At 42.0% G+C, this 25,311-nt stretch overlaps 1 pseudogene; it reads left to right on the top strand.

Annotated features, from left to right (window-relative positions):
• The window catches only part of LOC139015781 (cysteine sulfinic acid decarboxylase pseudogene), an 82,121-nt pseudogene extending 57,667 nt beyond the window's left edge, over positions 1-24,454 (top strand).
• Positions 24,455-25,311: the final 857 nt, after the last annotated feature.

Below are 25,311 nucleotides of genomic sequence, written 5' to 3'. Positions count from 1 at the left end.
GGTGTTGGTGATGCTGTGGCCATCTTTGCCTTCACATGAGGTAGCCTATCTGCAGGTAAAGTTGACACAGAGGAAAGTAGGTCCAGAAGATGAAGAGAGAAAGGGGCAAATCTTGATGACCTTGCATCTAGCTTTGTTGCAGTCTGTTTCCCTCTTAGAGGGCTCATCCCCTTGAGCCAATAAATACTCCCTGGTTTAAACTTGTTGAGTTGAGTTTTGCTTCTTGCAACCAGGCTTAGGCTATGAAACATGTCTACCTTGTGCAACACTGCATCCCCAATGCTTAGCAATCAATACTTGCTCACAAAACACCCACCAAAGGAGTAAACAGAGAGACTTCTCACTGTACGATTACTTTTCTGGGTCTCAGAATTGGCTAACATAGCACAACGCTTCCTGATAATTTGATGCAGAAACTGCTTTGGAATCTTTTTTTTTTTTTAATTCCTGGACTGTAGCAGATACTGGGATGAGAACAGTGGTTAAGAATCTTGGCTCTGGACTGGGCAGAATTGGGTTCAAATGATGGCTTCAAAAATGATGGCTTGCTACTAAGTTGGAAATTCCCTGAGGTTCAATATTTTTCCATCAGTAAAAATGAGGGGAACATTATTTATGAAGCAATTATCACTCTGGTCTGCTCCATTCCTCTTCCTCACTCCTTTCTTCATAACTGGACCTGCTCCTCTAGGAAGAGTCAGGTGAACTCTGCTTGGAATTCAAATTGAGAGTGAAAACCCATGGAGCTGGAAGGCAGTTTAGAGTCGTCTATCAGTGCCCTAGACCCAGAAAAGAATCAAGCGCTGAGCCACGGAGCTGTTGTCCTTTCTGTCGTGCCTAACCCTGTTTGTGCAGCTCTGCTGATTCACGAGCCAGTCCAGTGGCCTTCCCATAAATCTCTTTGGTTTATGTAGGATACAATCAAAGAGCCTTAATGAATCAATCCACCTCAGAAGTCAGCTTTGAGAATTAAATATGATGATACATGTGAGGTAATTTGCTCACACTGGGAATACAATAAGTGCTTAATAAATGTTAGCTAATATATGGCTCCAGTTTGACTTCCTATGTGTTGGATCCTACGTAGTTAAACAGATCCCTGTTTATTACCCAGAAGTCAGCTATGTGAGGTGCCCATGTGAGAAGCAGCTTGTCAGGGAACTGGAGCCTGTACACCAGTATCTATTCTTATGCCTTTAATGAGGGTAAAATTCAGATGGAGAGATTCTGATTCAGTAGGTGAGGGGTGGGGGTGGGGTGTCTAGAGCTCAAATTTGAAACCACCAACTATGTTCTCTATCCATGGTATCTTCATCTATATGGGGTCTCTCTTCTGATTGGTGGGTATATAAAACTGCCATTGCTTCTCAATTTTTGGTTCTAGAAGCAGATTGCTCTTTGAAAACCCAGAGCTGTGTGTGTATGTGTGTGTGTGTGTGTTTATCACATGTTTTAAATCAGTCCATTGTATCAGGCCCCCCAAAATGTCAGGCCTGAATCCTTGGAACTTGTAAATGTTAACTTGTAAGGAGAAAGGATCTTGAGATGGAATAGCTGATGGGCCCTAAATGCTACCACAAGTGTTCATATAAGAGAGACGCTGAGGGCAATTCCACTCACACACAGAGGAGAAGGGAATGTGAAGACAAGGGCAGAATGGCAGTGATGGGGCCCCAAGCCAAGGAATACTGACAGCCACAGAAATGGGAAGAATCAAGAAAAGGATTCTCCTCTAAAGCCTGTGGTGGGTTTGAGGGGGGGGGGGGGGGGTGAGGAGAGGGGTATGGACCTGCTGATGCCTCGACTTCTGCCTAGTAAAAGTGATTTTGGATTTTGGCTTGCAGAACTGTGAGAGAATACATTTCTGTTGTTTGAAGCCACCAAGTTTCTGATAATTTGTTACAGCAGCTTCAAGAAGCTAATACACCATCCTAATGAACACATTTGTCAAATGTATTGAAAACCTGCCTAATGAAATGCTGTAGAGATAGGAACTTTATTCTATTTATAAAAACTATTTGGCTTTTCTATCCTGCCAATTTGCCAATGAGCAGAGAAGAGCTGTTAGTGCACAGATTCAGCTTCTCCCCTGGCATCACTCAGAGACTGCCCCCAGTGAAGCACGCTTCTGTGACAGGCACACAGGTTGATCTGCTTCTGATGGAGTTTCCATTGCTCCCGGATCTGAGTTGCAATCTCAAAACCCTTAAGCCCCTTCTGAAGAAGAAATAAAAGTGTGGCTGAGCGCAGGTAATAAGCCCTTTCCCCCTCATTTCTACCTTCTCCAGCAGCAGGAAACAGGCCCATTGAACAATGGCCTTAGTCCATTTCTTCCCTCCCTTTGGGATGGGGTCAAGTGAGGTCAAACCTCCTGGGGGGAAATCAAGAACAATGCTGAAGTCTTCTGCCTCCTTTCAGACCTCTCCCCCTAAGGCAGTGGTTCTCAACCTTCTGGCCCTTTAATACAGTTCCTCATGTTGTGACCCAACCATAAAATTATTTTCGTTGCTACTTCATAACTGTAATGTTGCTACTGTTATGAATCATAATGTAAATATCTGATATGGAGGATGGTCTTAGGCGACCCCTGTGAAAGGGTCGTTCGACCACCAAAGGGGTAGCGACCCACAGGTTGAGAACCTCTGCCCTAAGGCAATGTTGATTTTAATTTTTCTAATACTTTAACAGAACCCCTGAATTCTGAGTTTAGGAACAGGTGGCTTGCTCCATGGGGTAGAAAGTAAGACTTTTAAAAAATGTTTTTATTGATTTCACAGAGGAAGGGGGAGGGAGATAGTAAAGTTTAAAGTAATGTACAAATGTTTGTAAAAATAAATGCGGACAACATGGAAGTCTGCATAGTAAATAGTTTACGTTCCTCTCTACATCTTCCCATTTTACTTCCTCCCATGTTTAACCACTGTTAAAAGTTTGATGTTTCCTTTCAGAAGTTTCTTTAAACTTCTTGTGCACTCACTCTCATGTAAATAGACATACAGGACTTTTTTTTTTTAAGTGATAACAATAATAGGAAAAGGTTAAATGCCAAATCAAAGCAACTCTGCTATTCCAAGATCAGGATCAGGGTTATGAAAAATAGAACACTGACACTTGAGCTGGGAACATCTGGGTAGATCATTAGGATTTTGAACTCCAGATTTCTCTGAATCCTGGCCTGCAGAAGTCATCACCCCTCCGCACTAAAAGCTAGCACTCTTCCCTTGTCTGAAGACAATGCAGAGCCTTTCCTTGCAGGGTAGCATGAGTCTGCTCCCATTTCCCTTCCTGGTCTTTAGGCCTCCAACGAGGGTCAAGTTCCAGCAGGACATCGCTGGAGACATGCTGGCCTGATGAAAAAGGAAAGAGACTCTACCCAAAGGAGTCACATCACCAAACTAGAATGTATTGGCAGGAGCTGGGGGAGAATTACAGGACTGCAATCTGAGGTTTCTCCCCAAATCAGGCTGGTATAATATACTAGGGGCCCAGTGGATGAAGTCATGCACCTTGAAAGGAACTGTGGGCCACGAGGCTGTGGTGGGCACAGGGGTGGGTCTCGACCCATCCTCCATGCCCCCCCACTGCCCCTATGCCGTGGCCTCCAGTCCCCTGTCTGCTGGCAGCCCGGCTCCCACTGCCACCACTCCCATGTGCTGATGGCGCAGAGTGATTGGGCCCTGTGCCAGCAGTGGGTGCAAGCAGGGCCCTCGCCATCAGTGGGTGTGAGCGCTGGGTGGGACCCGCTGCATGCGGGAGCAAAGAATTTTCAGTAACCACCAGAGGCTCACCCCAATGACAGTGGTCTTGTACCCCTGCTCACCTGCTCCACCATCCCGCCACGGCCGAAGCCCACCATGTTTCAGGCTCTGCCTCCTGCTGCCAATGCCCGCCATGTTCCACACGTGCCCCCTGTTGGTCAGCACATGTCATAGCGACTGGTTGTTCAGTTGTTCTGCCGTTCGTTCTATTTGCATATTAACCTTTTATTATATCGGATTACATAGGATTAGATAGAGGAGAGTTTTTTTTGATTTGTGGACACTCACAAAATATAAAATCCTGTCAAGGATCCAAAGAGATGGTGTGAATTCACCACTAGTATGGATCCTAGAAGTATAGAGAAAAGGATGGCTTGTGCTAAATTAAACTAAAATGCCAGAGTTATGGGGGTAGACAGTGGAGAAAGGGATTATAAGGTTTAGGGAAGTGAGCATGCTGAAGTGAATACACGAGCATACTTCAGAGATATCACAGGTTCGGTTCCAGACCACTGCAATAAAGAGGGTTTTGCAATAAAATGAGTTGTAATCTTTTTGCTGGTGGAGGGTCTTGCCTTCAATTGGTAAAACACACACCATCTGTGAAGGTCAATAAAGTGAAGCACAGAGTAATGAGGTATGCCTGTATAAGTAAGGCTGGGAGACACACCAGATGATTACATACAATGGGAAGGACTAGTGGATACATCATTACCAAGACCATAAATAATGCACTGGTGAGAATGGACCAGCAGCATTAAAAAGTTTAGTAATGGATCTCCCTTATAAGACAGGGTTAACAGTAGGAGAGGCCATTACAGAATTAGGCCCAGTGATAATATGGGGATGTTAGGACTCCAAAATAATGTACAGTAGGCTGTGGCACTTACTGCCAGAAGTAAGGTGGATGCAATTTTATTAATAAGTAGCAGAGTCATCTGATAGCTAAGGGGGGTGGGATCATCTAACCTGCAGAAAGTAATGGAGATGACTAATGGAACACAGTATCCCTAAGGGCCAAAAAGATGGGCATCCAACAAGGGTATGATTAAGCTTGTATTGTCAGAAGAAACACAAAATGAATGGGCTCTAGACTGAGGGAAATTATGTTATGATCCCTTGCTCAGCTACTGGACCTGAATTAGCTTTCAGGTACAGAACCCATTGACTGAAGAGTCACTTATAATTAGGTATCCCAAACATTTTGGAAACTGGGAAAATAAGTTCTTAACTGATGCTAATAATCAATAACCTAAAAAATCACCATGATCTCCCTGTTGGAATGATGGCTTATGGAGTCAAGGACCTTCTTACAGTAAACCTACTGGATCTGTTGATCCACCCAGTGGTCATTTTCATAATCTCCAAATATGTAACTGGGATTGACCTGTGTAGTAGTGGATACAACTCCAACTTTGAGTTCTTGGTCTTTGGAGGAAGGGCTCTAATAAAGGAGAAGTCCAAGTAGAAGCCTCTGAAGATACTCCTTCACCCCACAATCTCATTCAAGGACCAAGACCCATATCAGAACCCCAAGGTAGATGGCAAAAATTAGTGCCACCTTTAAGGATACAAAGGATGTAGGGATGAGGAATTCCATTATAGCTCCATTTAATTTGCCAATCTGGCCAAATGGATCTTGGAAAATGATAGTTTAGTGCAAACTTAAACAAACTGTCCCCCTAATTGCAGCTATGTACTAGATATGATTAATATCTTTGCTAGAGCAGACTAACATGGTTTCAGGTACATGGTATATGGCCACTGACTTGGCAAATGCATTGTTTTATATTGTAATAAAACATGGCATCAGGAACAGTTTGCATTTACATAGAGTGGGTAATAATACATATTTACTGGAGGCCCAGTGCACGAAATTCATGTACTGGTAGGGTCCCTAGCAGCTGCCAGTTGCTGGTCAAGTAATCCCTCCCTTCCTCCGGCTGCCACTGGCCGGGGCCTCCCTCCCTTCCCCTGGCCAGCCCCGCCCCCTGGTCGAATTCCTGAACGAACTCCCAGTCGAGGGGACAATTTGCATACTACGCTTTTATTATATAGGATGATTTTGTTCCAAAGCTGTATTGATTTTTTGCTTTTTATAAAAATACTAGAGGCCCACTGCATGGATTTGGGCACATTGAAAGGAAATTAATTAGAAGAAATATTTTAGAGGCTGGGAAGGGACCGAGAGAGATTGGCTGGCTGGGGAAGGACTGCAGGAGGGCTCCAGGGCTCCAGGGTGTGTCTGTCCCATCATGCCTAGTCTCAGACTGGCCGGATCCCAGCAGCAAGCTAACCTACTGGTCAGAGAGTCTGCCCCCTGGTGGTCAGTACATGTCATAGCAACCGGTGGGACGATTGGACACTTAACATATTAAGCATATAAAAGAGATGTGGGCCATCCGGACAACCCTTGGAACAGTGGTTCTCAACCTGTGGGTTGCGACCCCTTTGGGGGTCGAATGACCCTTTCACAGGGGTCGCCTAAGACCATCGGAAAACACATATATAATTACACATTGTTTTTATGATTAATCACTATGCTTTAATTATTTTCAATTTGTAACAATGAAAATACATCCTGCATATCAGATATTTACATGACGATTCATAACAGTAGCAAAATTCCAGTTATGAAGTAGCACTGAAAATAATTTTATGGTTGGGGGTCACCATAACATGAGGAACTGTATTAAAGGGTCGCAGCATTAGGAAGGTTGAGAACCACTGCCTTAGAACTTCATACTGACCCATTATATCAATGATATTATGTTAATTGGGGCTAATGGATAAGAAGTGGTTAGTACACTGGGAAACTAAGTAAGACACACATGGTTCATGGGAGATAAATACTATAAAGAATCAAAGCCCTGACATATAAGTAAAAAATTTCAAGCATATCTTCCAAAGTAAAAGACACTCATTATATCTTGTATCTCTGATTACAAAGAAGGAACTCCTATGCTTGACAGATTGCTCTCAGTTCTAAAGAGAATGTATTCCACACTAGAGAATACTTCTCCAGCACATGTACCAGGTGATGAGAAATGTTGTCAGCTTTGAGTAGATCACAGTACAACTCAGAATTCTGCAGCAAACTCTGGTTGTAGTGTAAGCAGCCCTGCTGTTTGGGCCATAGACTCTGCCGTTCCTATGGTACCAGAGATATCAGAGGCAGGAAAAGATGCAATGTGGTGCCCAGGCTTATGGCAAACACTACTAGGAAATAACAGTGCAGAATCCTGAGATTCTGGCACAAGGAGAATTATATACTTAAAAAATAAACACCCAACTTCTGGCCATTGGCTATTGGTAGAGAAGAAATGCCTGACCACAGACACCAAATGACTATGCCTCAGAACTGCCTATCAAGAACTGGGTTTGCATGGAGCCCTCAAGTCATAAGGTTGCTTGAGCCCTGTAGCCATTTGTTGTAAGATGAGCATGAGCTCCAAGCATGGGAAGGGCTAGAGAACAACTTACACAGCCTGTGGTCCAGATGGTCATGACCTTCACCACTGTGCTCCAGAGCCTCTTGCTCACCTCACTATGATCATATCAGGAGTCTCTTATCACCAGCTGATATACTCCAAGCTTGGTTTTCAAATAGAACAGCTCAGTATGTGGGTGCTGGAAAACAGAAGCAGCTGCACTGCAGCCTCATTCTGAAGTGCCTTTGAACAACTGTAGTGAGGGAAAACTCTCCTAATGGGCAGAGAGTTGGGTGAGGCACATGTTTGTCCACTTTGTGTGAAAGAAGTGACCTGAGATGACAATATATCCAGACTAAAAGGCAAGCCACAGTCTGTTAGAAAATATTCACAAGGACTTGTATTCAGAATATATAAAAGCTCCTACAAATCACTATAAAAAGAAAACAACCCAGCTTAAAAAAAAATGGACAAGTCTTGAAAAGACACCTTAAAAAAGAAGATACACTATAGCCAATAAACATGAAAAGGCGCTCAACTTCATTCATCATCAGGAAAATGCCAGTTAACACCACAATGATATACTATTACACATTCATTAGAAGGGTTAAAACTAAAGAGACTGACCAAACCAGATGTTTGTGAGGATGTAGAGCAATTAGAACTTCGTACACCGCTTACGGGAATGTAAACTTTACAAACACTTTTCAACTGTTGGGCAGTTTCTTATAATGTTAAGCGCACATTTACATTCCAAGAGAAATGAAAACATATGTGTACACACAAACTGGTACATGGAATATGCATGGCAGCATTATTAATAGTAGCCAAGAAGTGGAAAGAACCCAAATGTTCACCAACTCTTGAATGGATACACAAAATGTGTTATATCCATGGAATGGAATATTATTTAGCCATAAAAAGAAATGAAGTACTGGTGCACACTACAACATAGATGGGCCTTGAAAATATTATGCTACAGAGAGAAGCCTGACACAAAGGCTACGTACTGTATGGTACCATTTATATGGTATATGTCTAGAATGGGAAAATCCATGCAAACATAAACTAGATTAGCGGTTGTCAAAGGGCTGTGGCGGGTGGGGTGGGAATGACATCTAATGGGTATGAGGTTTCTTTTGGGAGTAATGAAAATGTTCTAGAATTTTATAGTGGTATGCTTGCACAAGTATACTAAACACCATTGAATTGTACATTTTATTTTTTTATTGTACACTTCAAATAGGTGCATTTATGGTGTATGAGTTACATTTCTTTTTTTCAGATTTTTTTTATTGATTAAGTTATTACATATGTGTCCTTAACCCCGCATTACCCCTTACCCCCCCCCCCCACTCATGCCCTCACCCCCCTGTTGTCTGTGTCCATTGGTTAGGCCTATATGCTTGCATATAAGTCCTTTGGTTGATCTTTTCCCCTTTCCCCCACCCTCCCCTACCTTCCCTCTGAGGTTTGACGGTCTGATTGATGCTTCTCTGTCTCTGGATCTGTTTTTGTTCATCAGTTTATGTTGTTCATTATATTCCACAAATGAGTGAGATCATGTGATATTTATCTTTCTCGGACTGGCTTATAATATATTTCAATAAAGTTGTTATAAAAAATAAAAAACAAACATACATATAATATATTAATCACAAGCAGTGCCACCATTCCAAGGTTACCACTGCCAGCACCTTGGTGCATAGACTTTCACACTCACTTCTGTGCTTATTTAAAGAATAAAATTTGGATCATACCTAACATACTATGCAAAAAGTATTTTGAACTACAACATACGTGGCTTTGAAATTAAAAAGTAATATCAGACCACAGAGTAAATTACCTTGTTCCCGATCTTAGAGGGGACATTTTCAGTCTTTCTCATTAAAGATGATGTTAGCAATGGGGTTTTTGTAGATGCCTCTTGTCAGATTGAAGAAGCTCCACTCTGTTCTAATTCGTTGAGTGTGCGTGTGCTTTTATCAGGAAGGGGTGTTAGATTATGCCAAATGCTTTTTCTGCATCTATTGAAATATCCCGTGTTTTTTCCCCTTTTATTCCATTAATGTAATATTATACTGATTGATTTTTGTACATGGGACCAACAACCTTGCACCCCCAGAATAAATCCCATTTGGTGATGGTATAAAGTCTTTTTATGTTTGGGTGGATTCAGTTTTACAGTATTTGGTTGAGGAGCGTGCTTCTATTTTATAAGGATATTGGTCTGTAGTTTTCTTTTCTTATGATGTCTTTCTTTTGTTTTGATATCAGGGAAATACAGGCCTCAAATAATGAATCAGGAAGTGTTCCCTCTTTTTATATTATTTGCAAAAGTTGATGAAAATTTGGTATTAAATCTTCTTTAAATGTTTGGTAGCATTTACCAGCGAGGCCATATAGTCCTAGGCTTTTCTTTGCTGGAAGTTCTTCGATTGCTAACTTAATCTATTTACTTGTTATGTATCTTTTAAGATTTTCTATTTAGTTGCCAATCAGCTTTGGTAGTTTCTATGTTTCTGGGAATGTGCTCACTTCATCTGAGTTATCTACTTTGTTGGCCTACATTTTTTCAGTGTACTTCTTATGTCTTAATCACCTCAGGCTGCCATGATAAAATGCCATAGACTGAGTGGCTTAAACAGCAGAAATTTATTTCACAGTTCTGGAGGTTGGAAAGTCCAAAATCAAGGTGTCGGTTGATCTGGTTCCTGGTGAGAGCTCACTTCCTAGCTTGCAGACAGCTGCATTCTCATATACGGTATCCTCACCTGCCTTTCCTCAGTGCCTACAGGTGGAGAGAGAGACAGAGATCTCTCGCTCTCTTCCTCTCCTTCTAAGGTCATTAATTCCATTATGAGGGCCCCATCCTCATAACCTAACCTAAGCCTAATTAGCTCTCAAAGGCTACAACATGTGAAATTGGGGGAGAGAGAGATATATCTTACTCTTCTTTTAAAGTATCTAATCTCATCATGAGAATTCCCCCCCTCAAGACTTAATCTAGCCCTAAATAACCTCCCAAAGGCCCCATCTCCAAATACCATGGAATTGTGTGCTAGGCCTTTTTGTGAAGTTGGGGGAGGGGACACACAAACATTCAGTCTATAACACCTTATAATCTTTTTATATTTGTAAGGTTGGAGTAAAGCCCCTTCTTTCATTGCTGATTTTAGTAATTTTAGTTCTCTCTCTCTCTCTCTCTCTCTCTCTCTCTCTCTCATTGCCTTGATTAGATCAGCTAAAGATTTGTCAGTTTTGACCTATCAGTTTGACTCAATGGATAGAGAGTTGGCCCTTGGGCTGAAGGATCCCAGGTTTGATTCTGGCCAAAGGCATGTACCTTGGTTGCAGGCTTAATTCCCAGTAGGGGGTGTGCAGGAGGCAGCTGATCCATGTTTCTAACACTCCCTCTCCCTTCCTCTCTGTAAAATCAATAAAATGTATTTTTAAAAAAGAAACATTTGCCAATTTTGTGCATCTTTTCAACAAATCAGCTTTGGCTGTGTTGATTTTTCTATTGTGTTTTTTATTTTTTATTTTTTAAAATATATTTTATTGATTTTTTACAGAGAGGAAGGGAGAAAGAGGAATAGAGAGGTAGAAACATCGATGAGAGAGAAACATCGATCAGCTGCCTCCTGCACACCTCCTACTGGGGATGTGCCCGCAATCAAAGTACATGCCCCTGACCGGAATCGAACCTGGGACCCTTCAGTCTACAGGCCGACGCTCTATCCACTGAGCCAAACTGGTCAGGGCTCTGTTGTGTTTTTTAAATCCACTATTCCATTTATTTACACTCTAACTTATAATATTTCCTTATTTCATCTTGCTTTGGGTTTGGTTTGCTCTTGTTTTTATAGTTTCTTAAGGTAGAATGCTAGGTTATCAATTTGAGGTCTTTCTTCTTTATAAAATATAGGCATTTACAGCTATAAATTCCTTCTGGGCACTATTTTTATTGCATCCCATAAGAACTGGTATGTTGTATTTTTATTTTCATTTACCTCAGAGTATTTTCTAATTCCTACTGTAATTTCCCATTGACCCTTTGATTATTTATGACTACATTTAATTTCCATATATTTGTGAATTTGCCAAATTTCCTTCTGTTAGTCCTATTTTTATTTCACTGAGGCTGGAGTGCACATTTTATAGGATTTCCATCTTTAAAATTTATTGACACTTGTTTTATGTACTTAAGAAGGATGTGCATTCTGTAGTTGTTTAATGGGATGTTCTTTAGGCTTCTGTTAATTAAATTATAGTGTTGTTTAAATCTTTTATTTCCTTGGTGATTTTTCTGTCTAGTTGTTCTATCCATTATTGAAAGTGCGATATTGACATGTCCAACTATTATTGTTGAGTTGCCTTTTTCCCCCTTCAATTCTGTCTGTTTGTGCTTCATGCTGTGGGAAGCCCACAGTGCAGGAGGCCATGAGAAGGACTGACTTCTAGCTGTGATCCCAACCACGAGCACACAAGCTGCCAGCCATGTGAACGAGCCCTAATGGATGTTCCAGTCCAGTCAAGCCTCCATGTGACAACAGCTGCAGCCAAGGCCCTGCAGAATAGAAATATCCACCAATCCTCATCAACCCACATAATCATGGCAGGTAATAAATGGTGCCTTCGGTTTTAAATGACACAATTTTGGGGCTATTTTTTACTCAGCAATGGTAACCTATTTTATTACTATTTTGTAACATTTATAAGAGACTATGTCCTCTTGGGGTATTGCAGGTGTACATTGCCATGGGTTAAATGATCAGAACTGGAGACAACGATTTTAATAAGTTGACAACTGTTTAATAAGTGAAAGAGAGATGCTATTTAGAATGGTTTGTGTAAGAAGGTCTGTATTTGACGATGGTGTTATGTTGGTTTTTAATATAAATAATTGAAAATGGTAGCCCAGCCAGTGTGGCTCAGTAGTTGAGCATTGACCCATGAACCAAGAGATCACTGGTTCGATTCCTGGTCAGGGCACATGCCTCGCTTGCAGGCTTGATCTTCCGGTAGGGTGATGTTTCTCTCTCTTTATCCCTCTCTCTTCTTCTCTCTCTAAAATCAATAACAACATATATTAAAATATATATTTAAAACATTTAAATGGTATTTAAGAAAGTGCTAGTATAAGCAGAAAATAATGAAGATACAGGAGAGAGAGAGGTTAATAGATGGGAAGAGTTTCCTGATGAGATGGAAGAAAATGTTATCTTATTCAGGCTCTCCCAGGAAGGATCTGACCAGTTCATCAGACATGATCCAATATAGACGTGCTCATGGCTGGATGCTCATATCCTGCCTCCTTGGAAGTCACCCTATGAATAGCTGCTTTGGGTCCAACACTAGTTCTTTTTCTAATCGTCTATAGCTAGGGTCTTAAGCTGTATTTGTTAGGATACTTCTGGGTTACAAATAACAGAAAATAGATTTCAAAGTGGCTGAAACATGGTAAATCTGAAGTTTGAGGGTTGGTTAATTCAGCACTCAACCGCATCATCGAGATACCATGTTCTTACCTTAATTCTGCTGTCATCTTCAGACTTTTGTCTTGTCTTAGGTTGGCTCCTGTAATTATCCCAAGACATCCCCAGGGTCCCATTCAGAAGGCAATGTCTAGGGGCAGAAATGAGAGGTTTCTCGTTGCATATCTCCTTCCCAGAAGTCCCTTAGCCAACTTCTCCTCTATTGGTTAGAATCTCATTATATGGCCAGTCAACAGCAAAGGTGATTTTAGGCAGCTTATTTAAACTTTCTGAGCCTCAGTGTTCTCATCTGTAAAATGGGAAGCACAGTACCCATCTCAAGATTATTGCAAGGAATAGAAGAGAGCATTCTGTCAAGTTGGTAGGACAGGACTTAGCTCAGAGCTCGCCTTTCATCTATTCCATCCTCCATTCTGTGTGGAGAGTGTCTTTTCTTAGAAACAAACTTGAGGCTCTCCTCCCACTTGAATATACCACCATCAGCTTAAAATAAACTTGATTTTAAAAGTTGACTCTGGTGCTGGAGTCAACTTTTCTGAAAGCACTCAAGAGAAAAAAATAATTGGATGTCTTTTAGAAAAGACAAAAGGTGGATGGGCAGCTAACAGTTCTGCTCCACAGGACCACCAGTGTGCAAGAAACCCCTCGGAGTGCCTGGACTCTGGGGTGAGGACTCCTGGGTGTTGGGCAGGAACCGAGGTGTCAGAGTTTCTTGTGGGGTAAGAGGAATCTAGTGCACAGGGTGGGAATCCAGGACACAGAGGGAGTACAGGTGCTGATGTATGGTTTGGGTGATAAAGTGGGTGAACACTCAGAGTGATTTATTTTGATCCCAACTGTATCCCTCAGACAATGGCCCTAGGCTCCACCAGCACCCTGAGTCTGAGCCAGAAAAATAAATCATAAAATTCCTTGAGCTCCAAAGAGTGTGCTGATATGAATACTGAATAGTATTTGTGTTATCATGTTACTAGGTAAGAAAATAAATATCTTGCATTTTCATATGCACGGTGCTTTCTCAAGAAACAATTCCATTTCCCATGTAGACTCTCCTTTTGCTGATCTCAATAGACACAGTGCCATCTACTGCAAATAAAGCACCACAAGCCACGGTACCCCGAGGGATTCCCAGGAGAGCCCCCCTCTCTATGGGCTCCCTGTCTCACCCCCCTCCCAGATGGACTGGAGAGAGTGGGTGGAATACACAGGCTGTTCTCCTGTCACAAACTGTAATGCATCTGTTCTCTGGTGCTTTCCGTGAGCAGCAAGAGTAAGACGTTCCCGCAGGGGCCTGAGGAGCCCCGCCAGAAACTGAATAGTGTCCGTGGAAGCTCTTAGGCTCTCCTCCTGCCTTCAATCAGGCATAAACTTAAGCAGTCCTATATGGACAAGGCATGCTTTTATATTGAAATATAACAAGGATTATTGACATGTCTTCTTTTGGGTAATTATGATATGTTTTCATGTACTAGTGTAGCAGTGTACTCAAGTCCTTTTGTCTTTTTGCAACAGAGATAAGCGATTACTAACAGAATCTTGGAACATTGTTATCAGGACTGCTATGTCTTTGGGATTTATGAATAACCAAGGTTTCTAAGAAATTCACTTCTGGCAAATTCCACATTCCAGTTAATGATATCCTGTCCCGGTCACAGTGCCTCTCGGTTTCAGAAATGGAGAAACGAAAGGAAGACTGTTGCTGATATTTAGACGTCTCATCCGCAATAACATGGAAAACAGAAGCTCTTTCAGATGCACAGATTTCTGTAGGTTGTACTCAACTCTCACCCTCTCCACTCCGCACTGCACCGCTCTACCTCCTGAGCGATCCTGGTTCATTCTGGTGGGTAGTCCCTCAGGGACCGTTTATAAATTAAAACTCTGGTTCAAATGGATTCTGATTTGGTTTTTGGTAGTCAGACCTGGCATCCCTTCCAAATTTGGCTCCATTTTCTCGATTGCATTTGCTGCTCATTCTTTCTGCTTTCTTTTTATTAGATTTTCCAAAGTAAAACTTCCCACAGTTAAGTCTGTGGTCTGGTAATTTATCACAAATATTCTTGAAATTGCCTCATTAAAAGGGGGCATTTCAAGCTGAAACCTAATCGTCTGTTACCACAGTAACCACCACCAACTATTCAGAAGTGCCTGCTGACAGCAGAGAGGTGAGGGTTGCTGTTGACAGGAGAAGGTCGAAGGCAGGCAACTAAAGACTATGGGCACCGTGAAAGGCCTGTGACCGATGTGAAATTTTCGAGCTTGACTTGGATATCCTCTATGCAATAAGGCAGAGTAAGCTGGTGCCTATTCCTGAATTCTCTACATCATGCAGTTTAGGGAATTTGGGAACTGGAAGTCCCTTCACAATCAGATTACTGAGGGGAGTTTAGATTCAAAATTTGTAACTTGAAACTTACTTGATCACACTTTCTGTGTTCACATTTACCTCTCTGTGCCTCAAGTAATCAATTTCAAAAATGGGCAAGAAGGTGGGGAGAGGATGAATTGTGTAAAGGGGGCCAAATATGTGGTAATTTATTAGGGAAACTAGACTTTTGGTGGTGAGCATGCAATAGAGTGTATGGATATTGAATTGCAATGCTGTACACTTGAGATTTATATAATGTTATTATTAACCAACTAGAGGCCTGGTGCATGAAATTTGTGCAAGAGTGGGCCTTCCTTCCCCCTGCTGCCGGCACCCGGCTTCCCTCAGGCTCCCTCACAGCCCTGGCTTCGTCCAGAAGGTCATCCAGAGGATGTCTGATCTAATTAGCATATTATGCTTTTATTATTACAGATGTTACCTCAAAATATTCTTGTTACCAGGTTATTAGTGAGGCAATAACAGTGAAGCCTTTTTGTAAACAAGGTGCTACATATATGCAGGCTAATGCCCGTGATTTGAACCTACAATTGTCCTCTAGAATCTCTTCTGGATCTCCATCAGTCAACCTTCTCGCTCAAAGAAAAGACAGCTCCTCCAATAGAGAGAAGCGTCACACTAATCTTATTGATTGCTTTTTCCAAGCCAGGATACTCCAGTCTTGCCATCATTCACGGGGCCTGTTTCACAGGAGTGAACACTGGCTGTTCTTGAAGTGCTGCAAAGGTGGTTTTAAAAAAACAAAGTTTATGAGATAAATAATGAAGGTTACAAGGAGTAGAAATTACATTGCTTCACCTTCTGTTTCCTTTGCCTTTTCAGTTGCAATTTCGGATAGAAGGTTAAAGAGACAATCAGGAGTGGCAACAACCTGTATTAAAAAAGGGAGAAACGTCAGGTCAGGTAATATATATGAGAAATGTCGGCAGATCTACTTTTAAAACGTAGTTATAAGCTTGGGAGTATTTTGTATGCATTGCTTTCTTGGTAGAACTATGATGCATTAAATCAATAGATTAGACAAATATGACAGAAGAAAAAGTACATCTTGGTGAACAAAGTGTGAGGGATACAGACATGGTGAAGGAGACAATATTGCAGTGTTGACATTCTTATGACCACAAGAGAGAGGGGTGTACTGGAGTGGAGTCTTAGTAGGAATTCTTCCGAAGCACTGTAACTGGAATCATGGAGAAGGGGTTGTGTTATGGATAGAAGTGGATGCATTTAAATCTGCCAGATCTAGAACTTCTTGGGCACTGCCCCCTTTTGTGGTTTCTCTTATTAGCACAACTGCCATCAGAACACATAATTAAAGCATTAGTGACTCGTTCATGCACCTGCATGAAGGAAGGGTAGGCAGGGCTCATTCTTCAGGTGGTCATAAGTTGGCAGTTGGCTATGTCAAAAATTGTTTTAAATTCCCATCTTCTCACCAAGTGGGTAAGGAGTCAAACCTTCCCAGAGATTGGGAGAGGGGGGTGTATGTGGAGGAGCTCCCGGAATGTTGAAAATATTCAGATGTTCCAATCAGAATGGGTTCACCATCAAAGAGAGTTCTTGCACATGTTTTGAGAAAAGACAGACAAAACAATTCCACACAAAATTGCTAGTTAATGAGAAATCTCCAAAAACATACCTTTTACTGCTTACAGCTCAGACCTTATAAATCACAAAATGTAGTTTCATACTGTAGTGTAAGACCTATAGAGTAACATGGGTATTGCTGTCAGCTGTAAATACAGTTCTTTATTATGATTGCAGCTTGCTCTTCCTAAAATTAAATTCAGCATTTGTTGAATTTAAGTTTAGCTTGGCTTACTTTTCTGCCAAATAAAATATAAGTATACTGGATATAGGACTGCGTTGGGTTTCTTTTCAACATCAACCCAAAATTTGAATGTTCTTAATGTTTATTATTAAACTTTCATGCAAAAACAAAATGATAATATTTAAGGGCATCGTCTCTGGCAAGATAGACCTAGTTCAGACCTTGACTATGCCACTTACTTGATCCCTAATCCTCACTAATCTGTAAAAATTGGGTGACAAAAATGCTCATCCCATATGGCAGTGATGAGGTTTAAAGAAGCTCACAGATGCAGACTGTATAGGCATACATGGGAGTTGTTGTGGGTTTGATTCCGGACCCCCTCACTATAGAGGGTCGTGCACTGAAATGAGTTGCGATCTTTTTCCTGGTGGATGGCTTTGCCTTCAATTTGTAAAAAAGCACAACATCTGTGAAGTGCAACAAAGTGAAGGGCATGCCTGCCCTGGCCGGTTGGCTCAGTTGGTTGAGCATTGTCCTGTGCACTGAAAGGCCGCTGGTTCGATCCCAGTCAGGGCACATAACCAGTTTTCGAGTTTGATCCCTGATCAGGGTACATGTGAGAGGCAACCCATCAATGTTTCTCTGTCGCTCTTCCTCTCTTCCCTCCCTCTCCCTTCCTCTCTCTCTAAAACAAACAAACAAACAAACAAACGAAGGGTCTGACTGCTTTTCCATAGCTTTGATATGTAATACTCATTCTCCTCACCCAAGTTTGGAAACAGTTAAGAAATAGACAATTAAGAAGCAAGCCCCCCTTTCTGGGGCCATTAACGTTGCAGGCGGGGGTGGAGCGGGCGTGGGGGGAGGGGCAGTGCGCCTTGGCCTCTCCACTTCCCCGGGAGCCCCCTCTCCCTTCTCCACGCACCCCTCATCCTCTCCTCCCCCTTCCCGCGCGGTCTCCGCTGCGGCTGTCTGCTCTCTGCTGGACCACACTCCCTCCCCTGGGCATCCTCCTACCTGCCAGGCGGCCTCCAGCGGCCTCACCCTCCTGCAGTCTGGAAAGCAGGTGAGTCTGGCCAAAGCGGAGAGTGCAGCGCAGTTCCTGGTCAGCACCACCTCTGGGGCTACTGTTCTGGGGGCCTCTGACCCTCTGGAAAGAATCGCGCGGTGGACTGTGGCTGCACATGGACGCCGCCTGGGGTGGAAGCGGCCTGCTGTCCCTGGGGTGGGATCCAGAGGGCTGACTCCGTGGCCTGGACCCCCACGAGCTCCTCACAGCAGCCTGCAGCGCTCAGCTCTTCTCTGTGACACCACCCATCTGCTCAAGCGCCGCTGCGGGTCCCAGGCCCGCTGCCTCTTCCGGCAGGACAAGTGCTACGATGTGGGAGACAAGGTGGCGCAGTGTGGCCGCCACGCGGACTGTCTGAAGTTGTGGCTCATGCGGAAGGTACAGGGCGGGAAGGGCTGGAGCCGCTGCCCACCGGGCCTTTGTCCTTGTCCGGCACCCGGTGGAGGAAATGAAGAAGCGGGAAGGATTGGAGTTGGTCAAGGAGCCAGAGTTTGTCAATGTGTGTTTCTGGTTTGTGCCTCCCAGTCTGCAGGGCAAGCAGGAGAGCCTGGGTTACAGTGACAGGCTGGCTGAGGTGGCCCCGGTACTCACGGAGCGCATGGCGAAGGAGGGCTCCATGATGGCTGGCTACCAGCCCCATGGGACCCGGGGCAACTTTTTCCGCTTGATCGTGGCCAGCCCCGCGCTGACCCAGGCTGATCTGGACTTCCTCCTCAACCAGCTGGAACGGCTAGGCCAGGGCCTCCTCCTCCTCCTTTTCACTGCTGGCCTTGACCCCTCCTTCATCCCCTCTGGCTCTGTGTATTCCCTCCCTGTGTTCTCAAGACCAATCTTTTTAGGAAACAGAGTGGCTGTAATAATGTTTATGTCCTTTGACCTGCTAATTCTCCTATTAAATATTTGATATTAGGAGAATTTTTAATAAACTACAGCATATCCTTATGATGGAATGTTAGTCTGCCTTTAGAATTATGTTTACAAAGAGGGTGTTTATTGATAGAGAAAAAATAGTTTTAATATAATGTTGAAAAATCTGGATAGAGTACTTTGTTTATTATAATATCTGAGCTATATTTAAAAATACATAGAAAAAGACTGCTGAAATATGCCAAAATGTTAATAGTTTTACCTCAAATGGTATTATAGGCAATTTAAAAATTAATTCTTATCCTGGCCGGTGTGACTTGGTTGGGCATTGTCCCATGCACCAAAAGGCTGCCGGTTTGATTCCTGGTAGGGGATGTTCAAGAGGATGTTATGCTCTCACATCAACATTCCTCTCTTTCCCTCTAAAAAATAAAACTAAATTTAACTTCAAAAAAAAATAGACAATTAAGAAATAGACACAAATAAGGCAGATAGGAGACACTATCATTGAAAAAGCCGACATTGACGAGTGTGGGCTTCCTGATGCCAAACTCCAAAAACAGACAGACGTACCACCTGCTCACAAGCAGCCCTAGACAACAGGTCTCCCTCTGGGCAAAGGTCTTTGCGTCTAAGCTGACACCATGCCTGAGATCAATTGAGAACACGTGATCCCTGTGAGATTTGCTACAGAGAGAGAGGAAGAGGCTGGATTTTGAACAACCAGTTTCTTCCAAGCTCACCAATGAGATAAATCACTCCACCTGAAGGGGCTGGGGGAGGCATCCAGGTGTGCCACAGGTCATGGAACCCCTCTCATGGGAGGAAACATCAGGAGTGGAGAATAAGTGTTCCTTCTAAAAGAATGTTCAGCACAGTGCCTGGCACAAATAAACCGTTACTGTATGTGTCGAAGTGTGAACTGGGCATATTAAAAGATGTAAGAGGTTAAGCAAAAATCCATTTGAAGTGGGTAACATCCGATCTTGCAGAGAGAAAGGAGCTCTGAGGCGCTGTGCAAAATGAAAGGCTTCTAGGCAAAGGGAGCAGGAACAAGGAAGCTAAAGCAGATTTTAAAAAGTGAGTTGGTTATTGCCAGTTCGCTTTCCTTAGGCAATGGCAGGGGTCTATCAGGCAGATTACCCAGCTAGTGCTGATCAGGCGATTCCTAATTGGCTGGCTTAAGATTCCGTTTCTGAGAGAACGAAAACAAAACTGTAATTAAGCTTCGGTTTGGTGGCATTGGACTTAGCATAGTGTCTCCATTTTGATCCCGTTGTCTGGTTCTTAACATTATGTCACTTATTGCTACTCTAATTACTGACCCTTAAGGAAAAGTGAAAACATAAATTACATTTTGGACCCTGATGCATGTGGGAGAGTGGTGGATGGGGAAGTCTAGAGAAGTGGATAAAACTTAAATAGTACAAGGACTTACTAAGCCATAATATGCATTTTCATTTTGTAGACAGTGGATAACCAAAATTAATTTTAAGTCAGGCAGAGACCTTCAAGTTTACATTTAAAAAGGCAAACAGAGTCTCCACAAGCCAGACACTATGCCATGCACTTAATATAATGTTCTCTCTTAATTGTCACAACAGTCTTGAGAATGATACTATATTCTCATTACTCTGATTTTATAGATGAGGAAACTGAAGCTTTAAAAGTTTAAGTAACTTACTGAAGATACTCAGCTTATAAGTAAAAAACCTAGAATTTGATCTCATGGCTACCTGACTCCAAGACTCAGGACTGGCTTCATGGGCATGTGACCTGCCCCTGAACAAGTGTCCTATTCTTGGTTTAATGCTCTTCTATCACCATCTTGAAATTCTTCATAATTTTATTTTATTTATTTTTTAAAATATATTTTTATTGATTTCAGAGAGGAAGGGGGAGGGAGAGAGAGATAGAAACATCAATGATGAGAGAGAATCATTGATCAGCTGCCTCCTGAACATCCCACACTGGGGATCAAGCCCACAACCCAGGCATGTGCCTTGACCAGGAATTGAATCATGACCTCCTGGAATCAAACTGTGACCTCCTGGTTCATACATTGGCGCTCAATCACTGAGTCATGCTGGCTGGGCTCTTGATAATTTTAGAATAAAAGGCCCCATATTTTTCTTTTGCACTTGGTCCTTTAAATTACATAGCCAGTCTTGACATCTTTTCTGTGCATTACCCTAGTCACCATTATCACCAAATCTGGAGGATTCTATTCAAAGAAATATGGAAAATTCATTATACTGTTGGTGGAACTTAAATATATGGATAATTATATATGGATGTTTTTGCATTTATACATATAAATATCTACAATTCAGAGTCAATTCTCCATCACCAAACAATTCTTTCTCTGATTTTCTTTGTTTCCTGGGGACCTCCTCAGGAGGAGGAACAGGTAGGAGCCAGGCCAAGAGGCGATGAAGACAAGATCTGAGGTTTATTGGGGGATGAATACATTCATGTCTAAGCATGTGTGTCTGATCATATTCCAAGTCCAACTTAATTCAGGGTTACCTTTTTATGTTTTCTGTATTTCAACTCACATCAGTTGGCACAAATAATTAAGGGACGATGAAACACATATTGGCACAATTTCACAACTTGTTTCAGACTAGAGGCCCTCTGAAAGTCAAGCAGCTATTACAGAAGATGAGGAAGGTGTGTTTTTTTAAATAGATTTTTAAAAATTGATTTCACAGAGGAAGGGAGAGGGAGAGAGAGAAAGATCAATGATGAGACAGAATCATTGATCGGCTGCCTCCTATATGTCCCCCACTGGGGTTCGAGCCTGCAACCCGAACCGTGACCTCCTGGTTCATTGGTCGATGCTCAACCACTGAGCCATGCCGGCTGGGCAGGAAGGTATTTTAGAAGAATGTGTTATGTGAGCAGTACTGCACTGGTGCCTTATTTTCAATCACTTTAGTTAATGATGAAGTCATGATACTCTGTGAGGTAGTTGGCTACTCTTAATTTCTTTCTTGAAGAAAGCTCTTTTTTCTTAATTAGACAAAAAAATCGAAATACAACAAAGAAAACTTGTAGAAAAATTATTCTAAGTCCTTTCATAGTTTTTCATATAACACACACCCACAGATTACAAAATGGAAAATAATGGGCACGTGGATTATAACCTACCTGTCTTCATTTTCTACTTCATATACTAAGCACTAATAATTTTGAGAAGAAAACACTCTAATGGTTTTGTTGGGCATTTTAATTATTTGCTATAAAGAAATCTGTAAAAAAAAATCTGATTATTTTCTTAGGCTAAAGTGAAATATCCTATTTCAAGGCCATTGATATATATTGCTAAATTGTCCTAACAGATTAGTTTTACCAATATATAGTCCGGGTTCAGTGTGAGAGTGTATTTTTGCATAGGTTTTAAGAAAAAGTTTGGATCTACATCTATTTAGTTCTCTCCTTCTATCTGCTTGTCAGAACAAGGAGCGTACTGTGAACCTAAGGAGAGCAGAAGGTACCTGGCCACTGCACCACACCCACTATGCCCACAAGATCTTAGAGACAAATTCTCCACTGGAGAGAAGAGCTTTTCTTTGTGGTTTACCGTAGCTTTGGCTATATCTTTATTTACCACTAGAGGCCCAATGCACGAAATCAGTGTAAGAGTAGGCCTTCCTTCCCCAGGCTGCCAGTACAGGCTTCCCTCTGGCACCAGGGACCCAGGCTTCCCTCGCAGCCCCGGCTTCATTCGGAAGGTCGTCTGGAAGAACATTTGGTCTAATTAGCATATTACACTTTTATTATTATAGATAGATCTTGTTAGGAAACATGACTATTCCCTACACTTTACTTCCTTTAAAGCTAAGTTCTAATTTTCTCTAAGCTCTTCTTTTCTTGCTAAAGTATTTTATGATTAATTTATTCTCTTACATATAGACCTGAACTTGTTTACCCCTTATCAAAATAAGTGGGTGGTTTCCAATCTGAAGTCAGAGTTAGTCATATTAATGTACATTGTTGCCTAATTTTAAGCCCCTAAAAATGACTTGTAAATAAAAATTAGATCCTAAAGGAAAAAATTCTTCCATTGAATTCTAAACTTTTCATAGCTATTGTTATGCTTGAGTGACATTCTTTTGAGGATTTGCCCAGCTATCAAATCCTTCTAGAACTTTCTAGAAGTCAGCATAGGAGAAGCAGCCTGAAAAACACCTTTTGGGTAAGCTCAGATAGTAGCCATGGGGGCTCAGACACTTCTCCTAGTTCTAGGTTTGCTTTACTGGAGGCCATGTTTTTCAGAGCCTGTATCAATAAAAAGTTTAATAAGGAATTACTCGAAAGAAACCATCTCTGGACAGAACTTGCGTAAGTAATCTTGGGACAATATGACATACTTCAAGTGATAAACTATATTCTAAAGAGTCATTTATTCAGTCATACAAATAATGTAACCATAATACTTTTAAAATTTTTTATTGGATTTATTGGAGAGACACTGGTTATTAAATCATATAGGTTTCAGGGGTACAATTCTATAATTCATCATCTGTATGTGGTATTGTGTGTTCACGACCCAAAGTCCAGTCTCCTTCCATCACCATTTATCTCCCTTTTACTCTCTTCTATCCCCTCCCCCTTTTCCTCTGGTAACCAACATACTGTAGTCTGTGAGGTTTTACTTTTTGCTTAATCCCTTCAACTTTTTCACCCAACCCCCCAATCACCCTTTCCTCTGACAGCTGCTGAAGGGAGGGCTCCACACCTGTCAGGCAGGTGAGGGAACAATGCCTTCATCCTAGAGCCCACAACTCAGTCTTTCCAAGATTCTGCCAGAAGCTCAACAGCCAATTCCTTTCATTACCTGCTCCGCTCAACTAATATTATTAATCATCCAAAGGACCAACAGAATAAAAACACCCTCTCTTAACCCCAAGAGTGTGTCCTCACATCACTGGAGTAGGAAAGTGCTGCAGGCTGAAGGGAGGGCTGCATGCAGGAATCCTTTCCTACTGTTTTCTCATAACGTTTCTTTGGAGCAGTGCCCTAAACTCTAAGGGTAAGTTCTCTGCCTGTAACGTTGGGGGATTGCATCTGTTTGATTATTAGATCATATAGGAGAATGAATTAGAAAGCTTATCGGGGAGGCAGGAGAACAGATTTGGGACACCACATTATATTTTGTTTCTGGCTCTCCTATTTTTTGTTTTGCTGCCAGGCACTCTACAGCTCATTTTGGAAATCTTTGCTCATTTATTCTATTATACGGTTATTATGTTATAATATACTAGCAAACATGTATAAAGATTCCCACATGTTTAGATAGCTAAATTTGGATTTTAATATATTTTTTAGAACCCTGTGGCTTAGTAGTAATGGGAAGAGGGCAGGACGAGGGACTGGAAATAACTATTTTTAAATTGTTAGCAATTATTGGTTTCTTTAGAGTTAAAATTTTGAATTCCCTTTTCAGAGCAGCTTGCTACTTGACTGCCGCTCTTTAATTTCTAGATCTAGGTGCATTGGCTATGGGGGAGATGCCACCATGGAATGGCCTCTGATTGAAGCATATACTGCACCTAAAAAGACAGAACTTCATCGTTTCAGGCTGTCTCTCAATTGCCACCAGGACCAAGCCTTCAGTAAGCCATTCCAGCTTTTAAATAGCTCGGCCATTTCTGTGGTTCCATGAGCATTTAGTCCATGGCTGTACTTCCTTTGCTGAGAAAACTCTGTGATAACCTCAACTGGGGAAGATGCCTTGAAAGGGACGTACATTCTCCAGGAGACTTACCACAACCACTTCCTCTTGCTGCTGGACCTGTGAATTGGGCCAAATCTCAGCTTGCTCCTGGGAGGGGTGGATACACATAATTTACACCCCAAAAGAACTGAAGACCTTGCTAATCATATATATATATATATATATCAACAGAAACCTGGGGACTATCTCTAGGGGTGCATTCTAAGGGCGTTTGTCCAATCTACTGATATCAGTAGATTGGGGTGAACTCATTGATACAGGTGCACTTCCTAGAGATTCTAGATTTGATGTGTCAGCTGGTGCAGCTGGGGGTGGCTCTATGCCTTTCTTGGGTGATTGACAAAACTTGGACTCAGTGGTGACCTGCATTTAATAAGATGACACCAGAACTTTCCTGGCATTATGTGGAAGACAGAATCCACAGGCTTAGGGAGATAGTAATGTTGTACTAGATTTGTCATGGGAAACTTATATACCATCCCCACACCTCTGTTCCACCAGGAGACCAAGAATGCATTCCCTTCACTAAGCCATGGGGATATACTTTAGTGAAGGGAATACCTGCGTCTTAGAAGCACTCGTGGTTGCTCCCATTTGAAGGCCAGGTTTGATTGTCCGGTTTGTGACCATTGAGATGCTCCCTGATTTGATTATGATGTGCCTTGGTATAGTTTATTCGCGTTTCTTTTTATTAGGGTTTACTGAGTTTCTTGGATCTGGATGTTTGCATTTTTCAACAAACTTGAAAAATGTTTAGCTATTATTTCTTCATATATTTTTTTCTG

Source organism: Myotis yumanensis, unplaced genomic scaffold (genome assembly GCF_028538775.1).
Source record: "Myotis yumanensis isolate MYYU_CA2020_CCGP unplaced genomic scaffold, mMyoYum1.0.hap1 SCAF_8, whole genome shotgun sequence".
Lineage (NCBI taxonomy): Eukaryota > Metazoa > Chordata > Mammalia > Chiroptera > Vespertilionidae > Myotis > Myotis yumanensis.
Note: the sequence above shows the minus strand (reverse complement) of the source record. Positions and strands in the feature narration are given on the sequence as shown.